Here is a 20,578-nt window from a genome sequence, read left to right as displayed (position 1 = left end):
AGACGCAAATGTGTACTGTTGGGGAGCTCAGTCCCCACAGATTTCAGATAATACCAGGGCTGTTGTCAAGTTAGAAGCAAGGCCAAGGGAAACGAAATTACATCCTGTGCCAAATGCTGAGAGTGAAGCAAAGAAATCCGGACAAGAGCGGTAAGGCAGTCAAGGCTTAGGAGCCATAGCTGGTGTGGTAAACGTTACCACGTCCATCAAAGTCTAATATCCCGTTCCCCTCCATTCGGAGCACATGGGAGAGGCACACTGGCCCACACTTGAAATTAGGCATGGCCGTGAAAGGTGAGCAGAGGTGATCTTGGTCACTTTGGGACAAAAATATGTAAGAGCCATTCTGCGATTTTCCAAGTTCTCTTCATTGTGCTGGGAGTCCGGAGAATCCCCAAATGGTAGCACTTCTGTCAGCCCGGGTCCTGGATTGGGGGGATGCCACAGAGCAAGACCACTATCGATACCTGCTGGACATGTAGCATCAGCTAGAAATAAACCTTTGTTGTTCAAGGCACTGAGATTGGGTTCTTTTTTGTTACAGTAACAAAGCCAAGCCCATCCTGAGTGATAAAACTGGGACCGGAGACGGAATACTATTCCAGGAACAGTCTTTGCTGGAGACTTGAATCTAAGAGCTCAATTCTGGAGGAGTTCCGTAGCTCAGAAACAGATTAAGGAAGCTAAAACAAACTCTTTTTCCTTGTTCCCCCAACAGGACAATTCAGGTGGGTTCCCTAATCTTACACCTAAAAGACAGCAGCGTTTTCCCACTTTTACTAGGGTGACTGATGTTCCTGCCCAGGTGAGTGCAGGCTCCTGGCAGCTGCTACAATGGGATGTTCAGAATAAGTAAAGGTAGTAAAGGCATCTGATCCATCTGAAGGGCTATTATAAGGGTGAGTAGTGATTTGATAAATTCATTCTGTTAAAAAAAAAGATTGAGTTCCCTCAGATAAAAACTGTGATATAAATCCTTACTTGATATTAACACCCTGACAGAGGAGAAAATTAGAAAGTAGTGATACCAAAAGGGTCCTCAATTAGAAATTGGTCTTCATTCACAGAAAAAACAGAGGAGCTGGCCATGGTTTTAGGACCCATAAGAAGCAGCAGGTCCAGAGTGAGAGACAAATTCTCTTTCTCCTTGCAGCCTGAAGGAGAAAAAAGTAACAGGCTTTTTTTTCTATGTTCCACACAACTTTTCTAAATACTTTACTTATGTAACTCATTTATTCATCACAAAACCTTGTGAGGAAACTGAGGCACAGAGAGGTCAAGTAATTTGACTAAGGTTCTGGATTTTGAGCTCAGGCAGCCCAGTTCCAGCTGATAATACTAGGGAACCATTGACTGAAACCACCTGCCCTGGCCAAGCAGTATAATGACTGCTTGCATTAGTTATGTCACAACAGGAGGTCCCGATAAGGAACAAAGAACTGACAAGCTACAGCCAGCTGGAAGAATTCGGGAGGGGCCCAAAGGAGGGGGGCGTTGCCAGCCCATAATATGTCCTGCCAACCTCCCAGAAACCCTCGCACTGGAAACCATCTTGACTGAGAGATGTGCGTGCCTCCAGGAATTGGACCAAACATGTGCACAAGCAAGATTTTTTCTTTCTTTCTTTCTTTTGTTTTTTTGCGGTACGCGGGCCTCTCGCTGCTGTGGCCTCTCCCGTTGTGGAGCACAGGCTCCGGACGCGCGGGCTCAGCGGCCATGGCTCATGGGCCCAGCCGCTACGCGGCACGTGGGATCTTCCCGGACCGGGGCACGAACCCGTGTACCCCGCATCAGCAGGCCGACTCCCAACCACTGCGCCACGAGGGAAGCCCCACAAGCAAGATTATTGGCCAGAGACAACCCAGAAAGCTAGCCCCATTACCATAAAACTTGAGGCTGCGAGCCACGTGACAGAGCAGGGCTCCTGGGTTCCCTTATTCTCCTGTTCTCTGCCCAGGTGCCCCTTCCCAATAAAGTCTGTTGCTTTGTCAGTACGTGTGTCTCCTCAGATAACTGATTTCTGAGTTTTAGACGACAGCCCACTCTTGGGCCCTGGAAGTGGTCTCCTTTCAATAACAATAATAGTATTGGAATTTTAGGTTCTTCTATATCTACAAAGTGTGAGCAATTAAAAAAGCCAAAAGATGGATGGAGAGATGAGTGATTATAAGGAAAACCATTGCTAAAGGATAATTTTCAAAATAAGGTACAGTTGTGGCTTTCATCCAAATAAAAAATAAACAAGTGTCTAAGATTTATTTAACTCATTAATCAATGAAGGAACCAGGAAGGTATTATAACCTCTTTTTCAAATATACCACATATATATGGACTGCTAAGGAATTTGGGAAACGAATTTATAATGTAAAGAGCAGAATGGGGCAATATGCAGAGAGACTAACATCAGTTGCATTCCAGTGGACAAAACTAGCATTTCTATGACAAGAATTATTTGCATTACTGTCTATTCTCTACAAGTTAATTTCTGTCTCTGCAGGGTTGTATACAGCCTAGTCAAAGACAAACAAAGGCATGCACATTTAAGGAATCTGATGGTCATTGACACTCCACATAAAAGATAGCCAGTAATGCCTTCTTCCCATTTCAAAATCTCCCACATTTTTCTCTCCAATATTTCTCATCTTTGTAGGTATGTAGCTGAGTAAGTCTTAGATTTTTTTTTGCCTCTGTGAGCAGGGATCTGGGAAAAAAGAGTTGGGATCCTTATCCCTTCTGTCATCTAACTAAGAAGGTCATTTCTAACATATGGTCCTTTTTGATAAACATTTAAAAAATACCTTGGGACTTCCCTTGTGGCGCAGTGGTTAAGAATCCGCCTGCCAATGCAGGGGACATGGGTTCGATCCCTGGTCCAGGAAGATCCCACATGCTGCGGAGCAACAAAGCCTGTGCACCACAACTACTGAGCCTGTGCTCTAGAGCCCACGAGCCACAACTACTGAGCCTGCACGCCACAACTACTGAAGCCCGCGCACCCTACAGCCCGCATGCTGCAACGACTGAGCCCACGTGCTGCAACTACTGAAGCCCGCACGCCTATAGTCCATGCTCCACAACAAGAGAAGCCACCGCAATGAGAAGCCCGTGCACCGCAATGAAGAGTAGCCCCCGCTCGCCACAACTAGAGAAAGCCCGCCGCGGCAATGAAGACCCAATGCAGCCCCAAATAAATAAATACCTCATATTCTGCTTTAATATCATTTAAGGTTTCAAATCAAATGTCTTCACCAAAAACAAACTCAACAATGTTCTGCACTCAATCCTGATATACTCCTTACGTCATACCTTCCTCCTCTACATTAAAAAACATGGGTGTAGAAAGGTGAACTTTGGAGGAAAAAATTGAGGACATGACAGCTATTTTTGAATACCTTCAATCTGTTCTTTTTAGAAAAAAGAACGGATTTCTTTTGGAGTTCCAGAGAAGAACATTAACCAAGAGGTAGAAATTACAGGGATGCAGATTTTTGCTCAACACAAGAAATGCAATTTTGCCTCTAGAGATGTTTTCACCAAAGCACTGGGCTGCCTTTTTACATAATGACATCCCCATCACTTGAGTGGCTAGCAGAGGATGTGCATCTTCTGTTAGAGATGCTCATAGACCCTTAGAGGGACAAGATGGACTGTGTCTTGGGAACCAAGCTTCCAAGCAGCAGCTCTCAAGCTTTAGCATGCGTAAGAATTATAGCAGAGCTTGGGGAACACCCAGATACTTGCTACCTACCCCAGCCTTCACTTCCAAAGATTCAGATTTAATTGGTCCGGGGTGGGACCTGGGATTCTGCATTTCTAAGGAGCTCCCAGGTGATGTTGATGCAGTCCTCCTAGGACTGTATCTTGGGTGGGCATTCTTTAGAGGGCCCTGTGCAGATCCTCTCCCTTTTGCACTCATCCTTACAGGGTACAGCGTCTATGGGTTGAGAGGCTGTGCCCATCAAGAGCCTAGACTCCTTCTTTTCTAGATCCCTATTAGGGCACTTCCTAGAATTTCCTGACCAAAGACTTCCAGCTTCCTGCCTGGGCCTGCATAGCCTTCTGCTCTTGAATCAGCATCCTGATGAGTCTCTGTTAGTTTGTTTTTAATTTAACTCAGAGATGGATATGGGGTCTGTGAGGGTTGAATTGTTGAAGTTCTAAACCCTGGTATCTGTGAATGTGACCTTATTTGGAAATAGGGTCTTTGCAGATATAATCTTGTTAAGATGTAGAGTTAAGATGAGGTCATTAGGGTCAGCCCTAATCCATTATGACTGGAGCCCTTATAAAAAGAGGGACAGTGCTTCCCTGGTGGCGCAGTGGTTGAGAGTCCGCCTGCCGATGCAGGGGACACGGGTTCATGCCCCGGTCCGGGAAGATCCCGCAGCTGGGCCCGTGAGCCATGGCCGCTGAGCCTGCACGTCCAGAGCCTGTGCTCTGCAGCGGGAGAGGCCACAACAGTGAGAGGCCCGTGTACCGCAAAAAAAAAAAAAAAAAAAGAAGAGGGACATTTAGACACAGACACATACAGAGAGGAGGATGCTGCATGAAGACACAGAGATGCAGGGAGAACAGCAGGTGATGACAGAGGCAGAGCTTGGAGGGATGCAGCTGGAATGCAGAGGACTGATGGCATTGCCAAGGAATGCAGAGGACTGATGTCCATCACCAGAAGCTGGAAGAGGCAAGGGAGGAGTCTCCCCTAGAGCCTTCGGAGGGTGCTAAGTGCATGGCTCTGCTGACACTTTGATTTTGGAATTCCAGCCTCCAGAACTGTGAGACAATAAGTTTCTGTTGTTTTCAAGCCACCTGGTTGGGTACTTAGGTACAGCAGACACCGGAAACGAATACAGGGATTCTGGCTCCACAGGGCAGTTTCTCTGAAAAGCAGAGCTGGTTGGCTACAGAGCAGACCCCCTTTAGGAGGGGACAAGGGAGGGAGTGAGGAAGGGTTGTTTCACTCTCCAAAATGTGATGAATGAGAAGACAGAGACTAGAAGAAGTGAGTGAGAACTGTGGTTGAGAGGAGTTTGGATTTGCCTTGAGGTGGAGGAGGAATGCAGGTTAAAAGTGGATGAGAAGGTCAGGGAAAAAAAGGAAATCAGGTCCATGACAGGAGGAAACAGAAACAGCAGCTAGTTATCCTGTACTGAGGCTGACATTGCCGTTAGGTTTCCTTAGTTAATGGGGATGACACATATATGCCCACACATGCACACGTGCGCGCACACACGCACACACCAACGACAGCACACCTTCTCCACTGTTTCCTTTATGGTCCCAGGTTTATAATCACACAAGCATCTAAATACTTGTTAGGACCAGACCAAAAGACCAAGTATCAGATGTCTCACTGAAACTGTGCTTGTTGATTATGTTGTACAGGATCCATCATTCTCTCCCATGGAAAGGTCATTGGATGGAGTGGTTAGGAGCATCAGGAATTAACTTCTAACTGAATAGTTATCTGGCTTGTTTTTTTCCTATTTTCTAATAGCCCATAAACCCTTCTGTCCCTGTGCTCTGGACATGTCATCGCAGAAACAGTGATAGACACAACTCCCCAGGGGCTGCGATTCCAACTTCCTTTCAAATCCAGAAAATTCCACTCTGGGCTCCTTAGGCCCCTAGGTTCTTACAAAAGCCCAGTGGGAGCCAAGGAATTGGGGTTGCTTACAAGGAAATGTCTGGCTTGCTAGTCATAGTTTGGGCAATAGAGAGTTTTGTGGTAAAGGGTAAAAAAAGAAATAGAAGGAGCCTGAGTGTCCTCTTCCCTGCCTGTTTCTTGCACCAAATAGAAGAGACAAGTGGAGTGTGACCTTAAGTGGTTTTCATGGATGTGATTCTTTCCAGGACTCTATAGATGGATGGAGTAGAATTCATGGGGAAAGTCCCTGGGGCCAAAGGAGGAGCAGGCAGGGAAGGGATGTGGTAGAGACAATTCTTAGGGAAGGGCTGGAGGAGGCAGGATGTCTGGGGCTGAGTCTTGGGGTGATTCTTTTTCTTGAGTCTTCTCACATCATTCTACAAGTCTCAAGAATAAAATTCCTACCCAAAGCACCAATCTTTTAGGATGACACTTGGCTTCTCAAATGCTTTCTCTCCAAGTAGGGGGAGAAACAGAAAGAGTTTTAGAAAAATCTTGGTGAGAGGGTGAAACCTATATTTCAAATCTCTCTCCTGCCCAGGAGTGGATGCTAAATCTCCATTAATTGGGGACCCTTCCCCATTCCCTAGGTTGTGTCTAAGTTTGGAGGGCAGAGAGACTGGGAGTGGCCTTTACATGTGGAAAGGGAGGCTGTCCTTCCTCTCCATCTGTCTATACTGGCATCCACTAATATTCCCTCCTTTCCATGTGGTCTCCTATCAAGAGTCTACTTAGATGGCCACCTGTCTGTCTTTCTAGGCACCATACTCAGCTGTGTCTCTCGTGCTCATAGGCAAGGCTTGGTGCTAGGGAACTCTGCCAGGCTTGCCCTCTGTTTGCCCCCTCCTCCCAGTCCTGGAATCCAGGTGCAGGTCCCTCTGTTCTCTGATCCCCCAAACCCACCTGTGGTTTCTATTATTCTTCTCTCCAGGACTGAGATGGGGACAGTGAGTAAGGAAGTGGAGCCCCTTCTCAGCAACACAGATATCTTAGGTCTCACACTTTCCCTGCATCCTTCCTGTGCCTCAGTCTACAGAAGCTTTATCTAGTCTAGGGTGGGGAAAACGGATTGGGACCTAGCATATATCCTTTAAAAACTACATGGTATTAAATATATGCTCTGAGTCCTTCAAGATTTTGGTCCAAATTCTTAAAGCCAGGATTTTGATGACTGTGTTTTCCTGTTTCAGTCTCACAATCCTTCCCTGAAGCAGTATATAGAACATTTTTTTCTGGGGCCTGGATGCGAGGAAGGTTCTGGAGGTAACAGGAAGTCTGTAGCACAATACATCATCGAATTACAATGTCATACTAGGATGCCATAAAGTGTAGACTTGTCCTAGAAGTAGTGTGGGAGGCAGTGATACGTCTGAGGATGGATTCGAGGGGAGCAAGTCTGGGTGCAGGTGTCTCCATTCAGGACCATGGAAAAAGTCTAGGCAAGAGAGATGATTATGCCTGACTTAAACTGTGGGACTGAAGAGGAAACAGGATTTTAGATGTACAGGACCTAGTGTCTACAAGATTTGGTCACTCTTTATATGTGGAAAGGGAGGCAGTGGGTGAAATCTAGGGTAACTCGCAAGTTGATGACTTAGAAGAACAGCTATAAAGATCACCAACCAAAACAAGGAATGTAAGAAGGAGAACAGTCTTGGGTGGGATGCTCTGGCAAAAAGAGGCGAATTCATGCAGTGGAAACAGCATGGTCTCCCTATTGCTGCGTGACACGTCACCACAGACTTAGTGGCTTAAAGCAACACATACTTATTATTTCAAAGTTTTGTGGGTCAGGAATCTGCATATGGCTCAGCTGGATTCTCTAATTTAGGGTCTCTCACAAGGCTGCAATGAAGGTACTGAACAGGACTGAGGTCTCATTTGAAGGCTCAACTGGGGAAGGATCACGTTCCAATCCCACTTACATAGCTGTTGGCAGGATTCAGCTCCTTTAGGGCTCTTGGACAGAGGTTTCCCTTAGTTTTTGCCACGTGGGTTTACCCAATCTGGCCACTTGCTTCGTCAAAGCTAGCAAGGGAAAGCCAAGAGGGTCTGCAAGTAGGGTGAAAGTGACCATCTCTCATAACCTAAACTGGCAGCAACATTCTATCACAACAGCAACATTGCCATATGCTATTCATTGCAAGCAAGGGACTAGGTCCAGTCCACGTTCAGGGGGAGGGAATTACACAAGGATATGAATCCCAGGGTGTGGGGATTATTGAGGGCCATCCTAGAGCCTGCCTGCCACGTTCAGACAGACCTAGAATTGAATTTTCCCTTTGCCACTCATTAGGTGGTAACCTTGAATAAGTTCTTTGATTGCTCTAAATGTATTTCCTCATCTACAAAATAGGGATATTACTACCTATCTCACTGGATGGCTGGTAGGTTAAACAAGACAATGTATGTAAAAAACCTAGGACACTCCCTTTCCCTCTGCCATGCTGCTTAACAACTTTCCAGATAATTCCTTCTTTGTCAGCCTGGGGCTCAGAGTAATGACTTGGCAGTGAGTTGCACTTGCCCCTACGCTGACGGAAAGCATGAGTGAGAAGTAAACCCTAGTAATCATGTCCCTGGGATTTGGGGATGGGTGTTACTACAGCAAAATCTAGCCTAACTTGCCAATACATCCTCCCAAATGAGTCTACATATTATTGACGTATTGTCCATTCCGTTACCTTGAATGGTGTACTGCATTTCAAGCTGGTTTTCACATTGGCTTCATTTCTTAATACTGTCATTTGGTGCCACAGAAACAAAGCAGACCTCTTTCTGTGTTATCGTTTGCCTAAAGGCCCAATTTTAGTTGTGGCAAGAGAGGATGTCTCAGACAAGGGCTGTCATTCCCCAGCCTTTGACGGATCCTGCTCCAGCAGGCTGAGTAATTTGTTAGAGACTGAAGGGATGGGCAGGAGATGAAGTGTCACCAGCAACAGGAAAACACGCTCACATGTTTTCTTCCTGTGTGTCTGGCAAGATTTTTAATGGTTTCTAAAGAAATCAGCCAACTGATATTAACCATATGGAACTGTTAAAACACGGGGTCACAGAATAATAGAGTGGGATCGTGTTTCTTTAGTTGTCTGTAAAATGGCATGTAATTTGTAAACCAAAAATGGGGCCTAAGGCAACAATCACAGCAAGGTTCTTCATCTGAAATTCCTCTCAAATTTTTCCCAAAATGTGTCCGAATGGATGGCACTCTTTAAAATACTTCATTTTAATGGCATTCCTTAAAGGACCATTGCACTTGCAATTTTTTTTTTTTTTATAAACCTAATCACCTGCCTAATCCTATTGATTATGGGTCCGTCCTCTCCTCCCACACTTCACATAATATGCAGCATTTTCCTTCCTACTAGTGCCCCAGGGGTCCCTATTTGGTCACCATTTCAGGAGATGTACCTGCTCTGGGCAGCATTACAGGGATTCTGGGTGTTGCTATATAAATTTTCCAGAAGGTATGCTTTTAGCTTAGATTTTATAAACACCTAATTTAGGGATAAGGATTAAAATCACATAATGGGAGGAAATACATGTTGTTAAGTAATGGTTAAACAAAATATGCTGTATGAAACAGACAGTAAATGACAGATGGCTTTAGAGGCAGTATGATTTTGGCACTAATGGCCAATCCCCTTCTGAATTACAGTGCGGACAGATTCTCTGCAGGAGGGCCTGGAGTGAGGTTTCAGTGTTGTTCTTACTCCAGAAGCTCTTCTTTTATGGTCCTGGGTATATTTCTCTGACTCTTGTTAGGCATTTTTCAACCTCCAGTGGTCCAAGTCTGATGTCATGAGAATCCAGATGGGCACGTGTTTGGATCAAGGCTGTTGAACTTACTACAGTGGGCTTTCTGTCTGTCTGTCTGGCTCTGTTTCTCTCTGTAATGGCTCAGAGTTTAGGTGTTAATACAGCAGAGACTTAGAGACTTTAAACCTCAAGAACTAACCCAGATCTTCTATTGTTTGGCCCTTTCTATTCCTACTGCATGAATCAGCGGGGATCCTGAAATTATGGCAACATACTCTTTCAAATGCAAACATACTCTGCGCTAGGGCTTCTCCCACTTCACTGTACTTAATAGTCACCAGAGGGAGGTGCTTGTTAAAACACACAGATTTCCAGATTCCACTTCTGACTACTGAATCAGAATATGGGAGAGTGGAGTTCAGAATTCTACTTTTTTTTTTTTTTTTTGCGGTACGCGGGCCTATCACTGTTGTGGCCTCTCCCGTTGCGGAGCACAGGCTCCGGACGCGCAGGCTCAGTGGCCATGGCTTATGCGCCCAGCCGCTCCGCAGCATGTGGGATCTTTCTGGACCGGGGCACGAACCCGTGTCCCCTGCATCAGCAGGCGGACTCTCAATCACTGCGCCACCAGGGAAGCCCCAGAACTCTACTTTTTAAAGCAGACTTCTGAGATGATTCTGACATCTATAGGTCAGATAACTCCCTCCATGAAAAACACTACTTATAAGATGCGCTCCCCTGCGATGTGAAGATTCTAGAGGATTTTGCAACTTTGATTGGGAAATGAATATATCCTGGTCTGAGTGACATCTGAACATCTCTCCTTCATTACTTAAAAGGCTTTTTTTCTTAGATGACTTTCTTGCTCTAACTTTCAAATGTATTTCACTAAGTTCTTGCTGCTTAATTGGGTGATGTGTCTCCTTAACCCAAGCAACAGTGCCAACACTCATGCTTGCAAGGCTGGGATATGCAAGAGCAAGGAACCTATCATGTTTGTCATAACTGACAAGTGTCTGGGAGAGTCTACTTTTTAAAGATATTTCTTTATTTCTTTCTAAAGATATTTCCAAATAAATGCCCAACAAGATCATAACCTCATTGAAGGCAGCAATAAAAAAAAAAACCTCCTGTACTTCCGTTATAGAATTATTAACCTCCATTATCTGTAATATGGTGGTAATTTGAAACTCCTTCCACTACAACACACTTGGAAAAGTTGAATAAAATATAATCAATGTATTCTCAAATGCAAAGGTGAGGATGAAAAGAAGTAAGAGAAATCCTTGGGGGCCTGAAACAAAGAAGTTGAAAGCCCAAGCTCAGAAAGTATTTGCCATTTTCAGGACCAAGAAACATGGTTTCAATGGCTCTGTGGGGACAAAAACAAGATCCTAGCCTTGCAAAAGTCAGGGGTGGTTCTGAGAATGCTGTATAAATCTGGGACCCTTACAGGTACACATTCCATGAAAGAGTGGGCTAGAAAACATTTGCTCCACAAGGGAGATGAGAAATAAACGTGTCTGTCTTGGCCAAGGTTCTGAGTGAGTAAAAACATCCCCTCAAAAGTAGTGACCATATATACCTGTTAGCACATGGGTTTGGATTCACATTTATACCACATTGTCCTGGAAATTCTAAAGCAGGAAATTAATATAAAGTGACCACAGCTTTATAATATTCCCAGGCTTTTAGCAGAGGAGAAAAACATTTTTCCTGGAGGGATAAACTTTCAGTCCAAGATTCAGAGGATTCCTACAGATAAAACTCAGTTAACTTGTGCTCACGATCCAAAGTTGCAAACATGTACAAGTAAGCTACTACCGGCAGAAACAACAAGTAATAGAAGGAGGACCACACACCTTCTCCAAGAACTTCAGGAAACGAAATTATCCAACACAGGATATAAAAATTAGTTATATTTAAAATATTTCAAGCAAAATAAAAAGGAATTGAAAGCACAAGAAAGCAACTAACACTATAAAAAAAGACTAGGAGGATTTAGAAATAAAACAAATAGAATTTCTAGAAGAGAAAAACAAAATGGCTAGAATTAAACTCTCAATGGGTGAGTTAATAGATTAGATACAGCTGGAATGAGAATTAGTAATATAGAATATAGGTCCTTTTAAAGGTATATAAAAGCACCAAGTAAGGAATATGAATGGAGTAATATTTTTTTGTTGTTGTTCTCTGCTGAATCCCAGTACCTAAAACAATGGCTGGCAAATAATATTTGCTCCAATCATGAATGAATAGTATTTAGGCCAAGGATCTAGGAGTGCTTGTCCTACTAACTCTGCTTCCACCCACAAATTCTTGATGAATCTATATCAACAAGGAGAAATGTGCTAATTAGGCAAATGATAATCAAAGTACTACTTCACTTTTGGCAGGAACAGTTGCTGATACTCCAGCTAGAGAGCCCTGATCAAAGCTGGTCTGAGCAACCATTTTTAGTATGAAAGCTAATATTTCTTTTCTATTTCCTTAAACCCGAGCCCTAATTTTGGGTTATGATGTAGGAAACGCAGTACATATGCAATGAAATAGAAAGAATAAAAGACAGTGACCAAGATCAGTCTGCTTATGACATGGGATAATAACAACAGCAACTAGCATTTATAAGACACGTACTATGTGCCAGGTGCTAGACTAAGCACCTTACATGAATAATGTCTTAGCATATTAACAATGCTAGTTAACATTTATTGAGCACTTACTATGTACCCGGCGCTGTGTGTTAGATGCTGCATATATATCATCATGTATAACCTTCCCCACGATCCTATGAGGTAAATAGGGAGAGCTGTTAACTCTCCAGATGAATTAACTAAGTTTAGAGAGTTAACTTTAAGTAACTTCTCTAAAACCCCAGCAATTGAGCAATTAAACCTAGATTTATCACTGGTCTGTATGATACCAAAGCCCATGCAGTTAATCATTTGATCATTAGTGATTTATTTTGGATTCTTACATATGAGCCTTTGTAACTTTGATATTCTGGAGTCCATGGTGATGGGTATTATTGTGACCTGTGACACATTTTTTCCCCTTTAGATTTCTGTGTAGCCACTTGTTTTAGCTTCATGAGCCCTGGGCTTTGAGTTAGAAGATGCTATGTCTAGATTTGTATTGGACCTTAGGATTTTTTAGCCAGCTACCTTTTCCTAGAACATGTCAAAAACATCTGATTTTATTTCATGCAAAAAATAGGTATTTTCTAGGAAATTTCTTAGGCAAAGTTTAACTGTTAACTGCACTTTCTCCCCTACCTTCCAACTGTTCTCCATTCCACAGCTAGAGCTTCTGTTTATTTCCTTAGCTTCTTTGTGATATTCTATACACCCTTCCTGTTTGGGTTCTATGTAAATAAAGTAAATTTACATCACACCAGGACACAAGGTATTTGTGATAGTATTAGAGCTTTTAAATAGTTAAGTATTTCAGAAATACAAGAAAACAGAAAGTCATATAATAAACACATGTGTACTCCATAAATGGCTTAATAATTTATACTGTGTTAGATCTGATGAAATATGGTAGCAAGAGTGCAATAAATATTTGTTGAATATTTACCAGCTGGTGGCATCTTTAGGATGATGTCTATCTACTTTTGTCTTTTGCGGCTCCATGACAGCCTTTAACCAATCATTTGTTTGGCCCTGTAAGACAATTTTCAAATCTATCCTTATAAAAGTTCCTTGCATGCTTAGGTCATCTAACAGTCGGCAAATGTGTCTCCGGGGACGACTGCCCCTTTCTCATTCTTGGCTGTTTTGTTTCATCCAAGCTGGGTGGCATCTACATACATACACACACACACACACACACACACACACACACACACACACACACACACACACACACACACACACGGTCCTTGTGTCCCACCGCTCCTGACTAATGTGATAAATATATGTATATATATATATATATTTTTAAATTGTGGTAAAATATACATTTTAACCACTTTAAGTGTACAGTTCAGTGGTATCAAGTACATTCACATTATTGTACAACCATTACCGTCTCCAGAGCTTGGTCTGATCTATATTTTACAATTAGTTAGTTAGCAGCAGGGGCCTTTACCACACAGAAGACAACATTTTATCAACAGCTTTAGCTGAGGCTTAGAAGTGAGTGTATATTTGGATTTCTTGGAGGCTGCTACAAATTTGTGACCCTGGGAGAAGAGGCTTTTGCACCAAATCTTAAAATTATTGAGAGAAAGCAAATTATAGGAATTAACAGCTGGTACATAGCTTAAAAGATTTTGTAAGTGAAACCCCATAATGTTCAGCAGTTCTGTTAATCTTGCAAATGATAGAGATGGACAGGGCAAAATGACCTAGATCGAAATGTAAAGAACTAGAGGTCTATGATGACAGGTGATGGGGCACCACTCTCAAATTTTGTACACTCAGTATAAGACCAGGTACATGAGCCCAGAAAAGAAATTTAGGATATATGTCAAATATGAGAACTGCCAACACTTTTAAAAGAGAAGACAATTCGGGTTGTACTAAAGTGTTTCCTTGCTTTTGGCCCTGTTCCAAGAGGCTAGCTGTTAACGCCCTGGTGCTCCGTGTGGCATCACACGTGACCATGCTGACCATCCTTAAAGAGGACGATGTCATCTGTCACTTCTTAAGGGCAGCCATCTAGGTTTTGGAGCTCAGGTGATGGTCACAAAGTATATTTCTTTTTTTAATAAATATGCTTTTTGCAATGGTTACACTCTTTGGTTGCAAAAGAAATATAGTTGAAATTGATGAAAGTTGCAAAACCATTAACTCATGTGGAATGAATGAATAATGACACCCCTGAAAATCCTGATTTGTTTTTCAAAATCACTTTTTTTCAGATGAACTCACTCTGCCGAAGTTCTAGGAGCAAGAGGCCCAGCTGTCACCGATATATTGCAACAGCAGTTGGCATGGTCTCTAGAGTTTTTAGCTGGGGAGTGACAGATTATCTCTGTGTTACAGATATGGTGGCTCTGTAAGTTATCATTCAAACTTGGACACTTTTGAAAGCTAAAGAGGGCACTGTTGGTAATTATGTGGGGCTAACAGTCATAAGATGGATTGTCCTGGGGAAACCACGATGCCCAAGCATACAGGAAAAGTATTTGGTCACGTGTTCAATTACAGCTCATATCTATTTAATGACATGTGCAGTGAATGCTGTGAGAACCGTCAGTTAGGCATCAAGGTAAGACATCCATGTACACATTTGTCATTAGTATCACTCCTAAGTCCTTGCACTGAAGAGTAACCCTCCATCGGGATGCTGAACTGCTGAATGCTGTAGCCAAGGAGGTCGGATCTGAGGATCCAGGTCTTCAGGGGTTAGATCTGAGAACACCCAAAGTAAGTGACTGCTATGAAACAGAACCTCACCATCCAGCCTCACAGCAGGGCAATTCTGGTCAATGTCTCAGTGATATCATAAATTGCTATATGTCACAGACTTTTAGTGACCTGTCTCCATAGCCAAACCCCAGAACTCTAAATCTTCTGTTGCTGAGGATCAACCGGGTCTGCCAAAGGTAGTCTGGGAATTTTAGTGCTCAAAACCAGTGATTCACACCTGAAACGTAACATGTGACAACAGAAAATCATTTCATACTGCCAGCAATTATTGGGAGTCTGCTGCTGGTGGTACACAGTATGGTACTCTCAAGTCAAACTGCCTGAGTTCAAATCCTGGCTCTGCCATTTACCAGCTGTTTCCTTGGGTAAGCTACTTAACTTCTCTATACCACGGTGGCCCTCACATGCACACTAAGGTTAATACCTGTATGAGACGATGTACCTAAAGCACTTAGTGCAGTGTCAGGTCCATAGTGGATACCTGATGAATGCCAGTGCTCAGGTTGATGGTTTTGTGCTGGACTGGAGGCACAGAGATGGAGAACACTTGGTTCTCATCCTTACCTGCATCTAGTCTACCTCAGCCAGACCAGGTCCCCCTGGGGCTTGGCGCCTCACATCCTCCCAGAGACCCACTTTGGTCCCAAATTCAATGACAGCAAACACTAAGCTTTGTATACCTTGTTAGCTACCCATACTCCCCAGCCTTTCCCATCTCTCCCTTATTTTTATTAATAGAATGTATTTATAGAACAGTTTTAGATTGACAGAAAATTGAGCAGAGAGTACAGACAGTTGCCAGCAGGCACGCAGTTTCCCTCTTATTAACATCTTACATCAGTGTGGTACATTTGTTACAATGGATGAATGAATATCAGTAAATTATTATTGACTGAAGTCTATAGTTCCCTCAGATTTCCTTAATTGTTACCTAATGTACTTTTTCTGTCCCAGGATGCCGCATTACATTTAGTCATTATGTCCTCTTAGGCTCCTCATGGCTGTGACAGTTTTTCAGACTTTCCCTGTTTTTGGTGACCTTGATGGTTTTGAGGAGTACTGGTTAGTCATATTATGGGATACCCCACTACTGGGGTTTTTCTGATGTTTTCCTCATGATTAGCCTAGCGTTATAAGTTTTGGGGGAATAAGATCAGAGGTTAGAGCCATTTTCATCATATCATATCAATGGTACATACTGTTAATGTGATTTACGACTGTTGATGCTGACCTTGATTACCTGCCTTGAAGTAGAGTTTATCCAGTTTCTCCACTATAAGATCACTCTTTTGCCCCCCCACCCCACTCCTTTCCATACTGTACTTTTTGGAAGGAAGTCACTAAATACAACCCACACTTCAGGAATGGGGCTCCCCCCTTTTTTCAAGGGCACAAGACACAATACCTTCTACTGTATGTATATATGTTTATTAAAATTTGGATATTCTGTGATTGTGAGCAAGAGGTGGCAAGGAAAGAAGTTATTATCTCAGTGGAAGGCTGAGCTCCCAGCCTGAGGACAAATGCTCAGATGGAGATGGGCTGGTTTTCTCCAGTAGTGGTCAAAGCAGTCAAATGAGGTAAAACAATAGGATGAGAGGAAGTTAGAGAAGTGAGTGGTGTGTGTGGTGGGAAATATCTGACAGAGGGACTTTAAATAAATAGAGTATTCCTCTTCTATATGATTTTAAATCCCTTCTTAAACTAAGGCCAGTGGTAATTCTTTGAGTTCCAATGTAATTGTTATGCATTCACTATTTAAGCGGATTTTTTAAAAGCTGATTGAAGAGGATTAGAAAAGAAGAAGCAGGAACACGTTTAGACATTTTAAAAGAACTCATTTAGCTGCTTCCTAATTAATCAGTCTGTTTTCTGAGATCAAACTGCTGTATAATTACTAGAGGAAAATTACTCTTAAAGAAAGCCCCTGAATTATAGGAAAACTTGATTTTCTCACTGGTACTCAGAAGACTTAACCTGCTTAACAGGGATGAACAATTGCATTAACAGAGTGATTTCCCATCACCCAGTTATTAAGGATTAATCCTATATTAGAGCTACTTCTTTATAGGGAGTGTTGATGAGGGAAGAGGAAAAACCATCAGGTTGACAGGCACTAAATGCAAAATCCTGAGACATCTACCAGACTAGACATTCTCATTACATTAATATTTTTCTCCCCATTGTGAGCACTGCACTCAAGGTCCCAGGTAGTTTTCATAGTATGTTTCAAGATAAAATCTTCTATATGATAAATGCCAAATTTTATTTAACAAGCAAGGAAGACAGCATCTGGAAGCAAGTATGCAGGCAGATCTTTAACTTCCAGGAATACTGTTGAAGATTTAATGTTTCTATAGCAACATTTTGTTGTGGCATAAACTAAGTTTGAAGAATGCTGCAGGGTTTGCTTCTGTAATGTGTTTCTTTTATCTCTGTACCATCTATTACAGAGAGTCTCAAGATTTTATATATTATATATATGCCTATTTTAATTGTATTTTCTAACATTATTCTCACGAGAAAACTCACATAACAATAGAAACTCAATTCTTTCAAATGATTTTGTGAAAAAGAACTGCGTAAAGAAATACCTATTCCCCATTCAAAGCTGTAAATTTCTATGCGAGGCATTTTATTTCTTCAATAGTAATATGTTTCCATCATAGGAAAATTGACTAAGTTTGAAAGAAAAATGAGGACATCATTAAAACTATTAGTAAGGCTGGAAACAATGCACTAATTTTTAACCTAATGGTGCTCAGACAGTGGCATAAAGGTTCTTGATTATCCAGTCTTTGATGATGAATGCAGGTCTCTTTAGTCCATTTTAATGGCTGAGATTGGTTTGCCTCAGAAGAAAAAAGATTTGAGATATGAAAAAATTTCCCATCTACAAGTTCCTGAGACCTTTTTTGTAACCCTGACTGTTAAGTTGCCTGCAGTTTCATTTTTATTTAAAATTAGTTTTCGGCAGGTGGAACTGAAAATTACTGTCAGGAAAGAATGATTTCCAGGGGAGTTAGAATTAGCACACATTTTATGTTTTTACTGTACACATACACTTCTTCCACTTCTTAGGAGCTGAAGTCATAATCTTTCCATTGTGATGTCACAATCATTGCACAATAACTAATAAAAGGTTTAAATCCTAGTGATTCAGAAGCCAAAAGTTGGACTATTGCCCTGTGGATTCTCATTTTATGAAAGCAAGAATGAAAGAAACATAAGATATAAAATTTCATATGCAGATTTTCCCTCCTTAGAAATTATATGTTGAAATGAACCTGCCCCTAAGGTGAGTATTAAAAATTTTTTTCTTTGATATAGTAGAGGAGGTTTAACTATCATTGCTAAATAAGTTACAGGCTATTCATTAGGCTAAGTGAATTGTCCAAAGGTCAGGATGACTATGTCCCAAACCTTACTCACAACTAAATGATGAATTTTGGCAAGGATTCTCAGTTGGGGATCAGGAAGGTTAGAGAATGCATGCTGTACGGGTTTAAATACTTTGAATGTAATTTCTTTTTAAGTATTATAATTCAATGCCAATCTAATACAGGCTTAATGTAGTCCCTAATGTTTCCATTTACAAAAGGAACACAGTTTACATGTGGCTTCATCAAAGAGGCAGGAGGGTGCTTCATCTTTGGAACATTCTAGGTGATTCCATCCAATGCCTGAGAATATGTTGTGGTGTGATTTTGGGGAAATAGCAGGTGCCAAGAAATGTCACTTAATCATGTGTAAATATCGGAAATTCTACTCTTAGAGTATATGGAGAGACTGCAGTAGTATAAAGAAGACAGTACAAACTTTGGAAACAAAACTCAATTCATAATCCAGAACCTATCACTCACCAGCAGTAGAACTTTGGGCAACCTTGACCTCATCTATAAACTGGAGATAATGATACCTGTGGAATCACTAACCTGGGTCTACTTTCTGGACACTCCCACTCCCCCTGTCTCTTATTGCAATTCACTATAGAGGCTGGAAGACCCAAAGTTCTTGCTCTCTCATCTCCTTTGCAGACAGGGGTAGCCGTTGACCCTGTTCTGGCCAATTAGAAGTAAATGGAAACCTGGTGGGGGCTTCTGAGAGAACTCTTGCTTCCTTGTAAAGGGGCCAGGCCTGAAAAGAGAGTTCACTGGTATTACCTCTTTTCTTTCTTCTCTCTGAAACTTGGGGCTTCATTAGCCATCTTGTATTATGAAGAAACATGAATAAGGATGAAAAGCCAATTTGCTAGGTATAGCAGAATGGAAAAGTAGAAAGACTCTGGGAGTCTTTGATGGCATCATAGAACTGACGAAATGCCAACTTCTACATTTATTGTAATGTGAGGGAATTAACTGTCTTTGAGGTTTAAACTACCATCAGTGAGATATCCTGATTCTTGTAGTTGAAAGCATTCCTAACTGCCCATCTCACAAACATGTTATAATGATTAAATGAAATGATAAAACCTTAGCACAGGACTTGGTTCACAGTAGGCAGAGAATGCATGTTAGCCTCTTTCTCTACCCAATGCTTTCCATGTGTATTTAAGTACAAAGACACATTAACAGAATAACTCATTAAATGGTTCACACTAATTTATTAATGTTAGCTGATTTCCTCTTCAGGAGGGGATATAAAAGCCCTTATAGGCTACATCGAGGTTGTGTAGAAAATAGGGAGCATTGAGGGATTTTTAAGTGAGGTTACCATATGGTGAGATGTGCTTTTTAGATAAATCAACCCAGAGGTTTTGTGGGATATATTTGGGGTGGGATGGGGCTGGCAGCAGGGAGAAGGAAGGAAAGTCTTGCACATTTATAATGATCTGCTATAGATGTGAAGGTAAAATGGGGACAGCAACAGCAGAGATGGAGAAGATGGAAGGTAAATTTTATTTAGAAGGTATAATCAGGATTTGGTGTTTAATTGGATATGGATGAGAGGAGCAGGTAGGGGTTAAGGATTAATCCTATGTGTCTAGCTTGAGCATCTACATGCAGTAGGGTAGCGGTACAAATAATTGAGAAAAATATAGTCATTATTGATTTAGAGAAATGTTAACGAGTTCAGGCATATTGAGCTAGTTGTATCCATAAGGCACGTTGAGTATCTGAGCCTGAAGCTTCAGGAAAATGTGGAAGCCTTCAGTTTAAAAGTAGTCGTAGCTTGAATCATGAGAGTATATGAGATTAGTCATAAAGAAAACATGTAAGTTTAATTTTAGTGTGTCTGAAGACAAAAAATGAGACTAATAAAATGGATGTTAATAAACTACCAAGAATTTAATGCAAATGGAAGTGTGGCCAAGATAATGGAGTGGCGAGATCCTGAGCTCACCTCCTCCCACGAGCACACCAAAATTACAACTATTTACAGAGCAACTATATACGAGAATGACCTGCAGACTAGCAGAAAAGATTTTCCACAACTAAAGGTATAAAGAAGGAACCACAGTAAGCTGGGTAGAAGGGGTGGAGACACGGTATAGTCAAGACCCATATCCTGGGTAGGCAACCCACAAATGGATGGATAATCACAACTGCACAAGTTTTCCCGAGGAACAAGGGGTCTGAGCCCCACATCAGGCTCCCCAGATTGGGGGTCTTGCACCGAGAAGATAAGCCCCCAAAACGTCTGGCTTTGAAGGCCAGCAGGGCTTGTATATGGGAGAGCCAGAGGGCTGTAGGAAACAAAAGACTCTGCTCTTCAAGGGTGTGCACAAAATCTCACATGCTCTGAATACCAGAGCAGAGGCAGTAATTTGAAAGAAGTATGGGTCAGAATCACT

The 20,578-nt window shown here is 42.0% G+C and overlaps 1 long non-coding RNA gene across 1 annotated transcript in view; it reads left to right on the top strand.

Annotated features, from left to right (window-relative positions):
* Positions 1 to 15,393, top strand: part of LOC137202278 (uncharacterized) — a 39,340-nt gene extending 23,947 nt beyond the window's left edge. The window contains exons 2-3 of the long non-coding RNA XR_010932531.1: positions 545 to 728; positions 14,274 to 15,393. This is a non-coding gene — a long non-coding RNA (uncharacterized lncRNA). The remainder of the gene's footprint in view (positions 1 to 544; positions 729 to 14,273) is intronic.
* Positions 15,394 to 20,578: the final 5,185 nt, after the last annotated feature.

This window comes from Pseudorca crassidens, chromosome 11, assembly GCF_039906515.1.
Source record: "Pseudorca crassidens isolate mPseCra1 chromosome 11, mPseCra1.hap1, whole genome shotgun sequence".
NCBI classification, from domain to species: Eukaryota; Metazoa; Chordata; class Mammalia; order Artiodactyla; family Delphinidae; genus Pseudorca; species Pseudorca crassidens.
The sequence above is the reverse complement of the archived record's forward strand: the minus strand, read 5'-3'. Positions and strand labels throughout refer to the sequence as shown.